The 5,524-nt window shown below is 38.0% G+C and overlaps 2 non-coding genes across 2 annotated transcripts; both read left to right on the forward strand.

The window, feature by feature from the left end:
• The first annotated feature begins 610 nt into the window (after positions 1-610).
• On the forward strand, positions 611-697 carry TRNAS-GGA (transfer RNA serine (anticodon GGA)). Its single transcript has one exon. It is a non-coding gene; the product is annotated as a tRNA-Ser (tRNA).
• A 4,482-nt stretch (positions 698-5,179) lies between these two features.
• On the forward strand, positions 5,180-5,266 carry TRNAS-GGA (transfer RNA serine (anticodon GGA)). Its single transcript has one exon. It is a non-coding gene; the product is annotated as a tRNA-Ser (tRNA).
• The last annotated feature ends 258 nt before the right edge of the window (positions 5,267-5,524 follow it).

Genomic DNA, 5,524 nt, shown 5'->3' on the forward strand with positions numbered 1-5,524 from the left:
AAAGAAGAAAAAGGATCGAATAATCATTTTATGATGAAAATAGAATAACCGCCTATTTTTTTATTGTTTACTTAGCGAGTATACACTATACAATCAACTATAAAAAAATTGTTTATCAATTCAATTTTTCATTTTAAAAGAAAGATAGATGGAATATGGGATAAGGATTTTTGTTGATAACTCTAAAACTGGCCTAGAAAGCAATTTGAGAATTCTTCTGATATGGAATCGTAGTCTAAATAGAATCATGATCTAAAGATATCCATCAACCATAATCTACAAAAGATAGACCCTTTGCTCAGTCGATAGAATTTATAATTTATTTATTTACTCTGGTAGGTATAGTAGAAATATATAATCAGAAAAAGAAGATAGCATTGTTTTTGCAAACATGAATAGAATTTCATTAACAGTTTTTGTAAGAAAACAATTTTCTCTTTATTCCCCTAGCCTAGACTAGAAGGAAAGATCCTGCTTTTACTATGATGAAAAATTTTCTATTTTTTATCGCTTTCTAGTTAGAATAGATTGGTTGTACCTACCCAATAATCTAATAAGAATGATTCACTATTCACTCACTTTTCTATTTTTGGGTCATAATCATTATGTAGGAGAGATGGCCGAGTGGTTGAAGGCGTAGCATTGGAACTGCTATGTAGGCTTTTGCTTACCGAGGGTTCGAATCCCTCTCTTTCCTTACCTTGGATACGACTTTTCCAACAGTTAGACTTTCTTTGATTGATACGGATTTTATAATGGCTGTGGTACAGAAAATACTGGTAAAGAAAAGAGTAGACAAGAAATGAAAATATCCCTCTCGGTCTATGACACCTAAATGGAAGAAAAATCCGGAGTAAACCCTTAATTTATCTTAACCTTAGGTTAATTTACTTTGCCGAAAGGGAGCAAAATGGGTCGAACCCTTATTCTTACTTTAATTAGTCTTTCACTTTATTTATATTTTATTTTTCTTAGGTTTAAGTCTGATGAGAATAATATTCTACGACGAGCAATTCATTTATTTTCAAACCGACCCATTTACTATCTATTATTTGATTGACTAATCCTTTATATTGGAATGGTTCAAGAGTCAAATGGTTTGGCAATTCTTCATTAGGGGATGAATCGAGAGAATTTTGAATTAGAGCTCTAGATTTTTGTTCGTCTCTTGCCGCCATAGTATCTCTGGGTTTGCAGCGATAACTTAGTATATCTACTATACGACCATTGACTAAAATATGTCTATGGTTAACTAATTGGAGAGCTCCCGGAATAGTCGGAGCCATACCCAACCAAAAAAGGATATTATCCAAGCGCATTTCAAGTAATTGTAGTAAAACCTGACCTGTTGACCCCTTTGCCTTTCCGGCGATACGAACGTATTTAAGTAATTGTCGTTCTGTAAGACCATAATGAAAACGCAATTTTTGTTTTTCTTCTAGGCAAATACGATATTGGGATTTTTTCCCGGACCGCGATTGGTTTCTACACTTAGCTACACTAGGTTGGGGGGTAGGTCCTGGTGGGGAAGTTATAGATACTTTTCCATACTTTGTATCTGGAGTACTTCATTTAATTTCCTCTGCAGTATTGGGCTTTGGTGGTATTTATCATGCACTTTTAGGACCTGAGACGCTTGAAGAATCTTTTCCATTCTTTGGTTATGTATGGAAAGATAGAAATAAAATGACTACAATTTTAGGTATTCATTTAATCTTGTTAGGTCTAGGTGCTTTTCTTCTAGTATTTAAGGCTCTTTATTTTGGGGGCGTATATGATACTTGGGCTCCGGGAGGAGGAGATGTAAGAAAAATAACCAACTTGACGCTTAGCTCAAGTATCATATTTGGTTATTTACTAAAATCGCCCTTTGGGGGAGAAGGCTGGATTGTTAGTGTAGACGATTTGGAAGATATAATCGGGGGCCATGTATGGTTAGGTTCCATTTGTATACTTGGTGGAATTTGGCATATCTTAACCAAATCCTTCACATGGGCTCGACGAGCACTTGTATGGTTTGGAGAGGCTTCCTTATCTTATAGTTTAGCGGCTATATCTGTCTTTGGTTTCATTGCTTGTTGTTTTGTCTGGTTCAATAATACGGCCTATCCTAGTGAGTTTTATGGACCCACTGGACCAGAAGCTTCTCAAGCCCAAGCATTTACTTTTCTAGTTAGAGACCAACGTCTTGGAGCTAATGTGGGATCCGTTCAAGGTCCTACCGGTTTAGGTAAATATTTAATGTGTTCCCCGACCGGAGAAATCATTTTAGGAGGAGAAACTATACGTTTTTGGGATTTGCGTGCTCCTTGGTTAGAACCTCTAAAGGGTCCAAATGGCTTGGACTTGAGCCGTCTGAAAAAAGATATACAACCTTGGCAAGAACGTCGTTCCGCAGAATATATGACTCATGCTCCTTTAGGTTCTTTAAATTCCGTAGGCGGAGTAGCTACCGAGATCAATGCAGTCAATTATGTGTCTCCTGGAAGTTGGTTATCTACTTCTCATTTTGTTTTAGGATTCTTCTTCTTCGTAGGGCATTTGTGGCACGCAGGAAGGGCTCGTGCAGCTGCAGCAGGATTTGAAAAAGGAATTGATCGTGATTTTGAACCTGTTCTTTCCATGACCCCTCTTAATTGAGACAGGAGATCAAAGACTTGAAATAGGAGTCACTTCGGTTCCCGCATACATATTAGGGATCATGTCATAAAAAAATATTCTTTTTTTTTTCAACTCATTTATATTTAATCCATTTTTCTGGCTTGGGTAGGCGGGATAGCCGAGCCCCTTCCCTTTCTTTATGATAATAAAACCATTCGGTCAAAACCAATACAATAAAGAAACAAATCTATTCAACAAGCAAAAAAGGAGAGAGAGGGATTCGAACCCTCGATAGTAAACTATACCGGTTTTTAAGACCGGGGCTTTCAACCGCGCAGCCATTTCTCCAAAAGACAATTTTATTTTATTCTTCCGAATAGAAAATGGCCATATACGCGAGGAAGGTAATCAAAAAAGAAAGAAGAAGACGCGAAAACGAAAGCCTATGGGGTCGCTTCTGTAACTGGATAACTAGCACCAAAAACCGTCTTTACATTGATGGTTTGGTGTTTTGATGATCCCTACCTTATTGACTGCAACTTCTGTATTTATTATCGCCTTCATTGCTGCTCCTCCAGTAGATATTGATGGTATTCATGAACCTGTTTCTGGATCTCTACTTTATGGAAACAATATTATTTCTGGTGCCATTATTCCTACTTCTGCAGCTATAGGTTTACATTTTTACCCAATTTGGGAAGCAGCATCTGTTGATGATAGTATCCATACCGAAATCAAACTCGTACCTACTCAACAGCACTATCCGGGTTTCGCACCAACCCAATTTTACATCACGAGAGCACCCGCAACGACAGTTACATTCTCTCACGTCCGTGATCTCAAACTTCACACTTGGTCTCATACCGCACTTGGTACTGCAAGACCACCTTATACAAGAAGACTTACGCTTCACTTGATCTAACACCGCCGGAGATTCCTCGGGCGGTAGTAAAAACTCCCCCACTTAGGATTTATCTCTCCATTCTCACCGCCAAGATGATCACATCCCGCGGAATTGTAATTCCACGTCACACCTGACCATTCTCACTGTTGGTCATAAACATCAAATCACCGCAAATTCACTTTAGGCTCTCAGAGCCGACATGTACAATCACTTGAGACGTCGTACACGCGACGACATCGTACCATCATACCACAAATCATAATTAACAGCTCTTCATTGTTCGCAAAGCGAACTCCACCAAAGTCCCACATACATATGCCACTCCGCTTAATCAGTCGTGCATCACAGTCGAGATCACCCGACCTTCTACGCAACTAACCATTATCAACAATTGCTCACTCTCATGGGGAAGAGTGACCAATCCGACACAATAATTGCATCGACCGCAATATCAACGCTTCATCATAACCTTCGACCTAATCGACCATTAAGTCCATCACCGGCTCACCGGTTATCCTTACTCATCTATCACATAAGAGTAACAAGGTTCGCTCATCCGCCACTTCATAAGAAGTATTTACTGCAATGCTCCTAAACTTCGACTTTCGCAACCGTCGAATTACTATCACCCGTCGATCACTATTTAAAATCTTCGATGCTTCCAAGGGTATCTCATAGGAACCCTAAGCACAAGGTGATCACACCATCACTGGAGTTGAACATTACACTAGCAGGTATAAGAAGGCACCTGACGCCGTGTCATGCTGATTCCCACCACAATCAACCGAATTTTTAGAAACTCGATCAGGGGGGCGTATTTCTTCTTATCTGTTCTTTTATTTTTCTTATGTACTCCTTTTTTTAATAATCTATTATTTTTTCAATCTTTAAGTTTTTAAGATCTTTAACGTTTTAACTTTTTTTTTTTTTTTTTACTTTCTATTCTATCTATTCTATACTAAATACTAATAGCAATCCAATCCATTTCATGAATAAAATGTGACCAATTATCCAACCAACAAAACTACTTGTTACAAATAGCATCTTGCTATTGCATCGAAACATAAAAATGTTGACTAATCTCGCTAACATTGAACTTGGTAAAATGAAATGATTGAATAATTGAAAAATTAGATTATTCAGGAATACGCATTGAATGCTGAGATTACGCATTGAATTTCTGGTAGTAGATCCATAATCAAAGAAGTTTTTATTATTATTGCAGAAGAAATGAAACAAAAGATACGGTAGAGCTAGGACAGTTATTGTATGAGGTCTACCCAATGCTAGATGCAGAGGGGCATAATAGATCGATATGAACATTATGAGCTGTCCCGTAATAAAACAAGTTGTTGCTGATACCTTCTTCTCGGTTCCTTTTTCTGCTTCTTCCATAACGTGAGCTCGGACTCTATTAGGGTTTAGGGTTTATGGTTTAGGGTTTAGGGTTTAGGGTTTAGGGTTTAGTCCAGGGCCCCTGACACAAATAGACGCCTCACAAGTTCCATAGAGATTACTTCTCAATACGACTTCTTTCAAATTCATTAAAACTTCATGTACTGATTCTTGAATACCCATTATGGTAGAATATTCGTGAGAGATTTTCTCTGATTTTGTGCGTGTGATACATGTTCCTTCGATTTCTCCGATGAAAAAAATGGGATCACTCCTTATGGAGAGATGGCCGAGTGGTTGAAGGCGTAGCATTGGAACTGCTATGTAGGCTTTTGCTTACCGAGGGTTCGAATCCCTCTCTTTCCTTACCTTGGATACGACTTTTCCAACAGTTAGACTTTCTTTGATTGATACGGATTTTATAATGGCTGTGGTACAGAAAATACTGGTAAAGAAAAGAGTAGACAAGAAATGAAAATATCCCTCTCGGTCTATGACACCTAAATGGAAGAAAAATCCGGAGTAAACCCTTAATTTATCTTAACCTTAGGTTAATTTACTTTGCCGAAAGGGAGCAAAATGGGTCGAACCCTTATTCTTACTTTAATTAGTCTTTCACTTTAT

This window comes from Rutidosis leptorrhynchoides, chromosome 2 (genome assembly GCF_046630445.1).
Source record: "Rutidosis leptorrhynchoides isolate AG116_Rl617_1_P2 chromosome 2, CSIRO_AGI_Rlap_v1, whole genome shotgun sequence".
NCBI classification, from domain to species: Eukaryota; Viridiplantae; Streptophyta; class Magnoliopsida; order Asterales; family Asteraceae; genus Rutidosis; species Rutidosis leptorrhynchoides.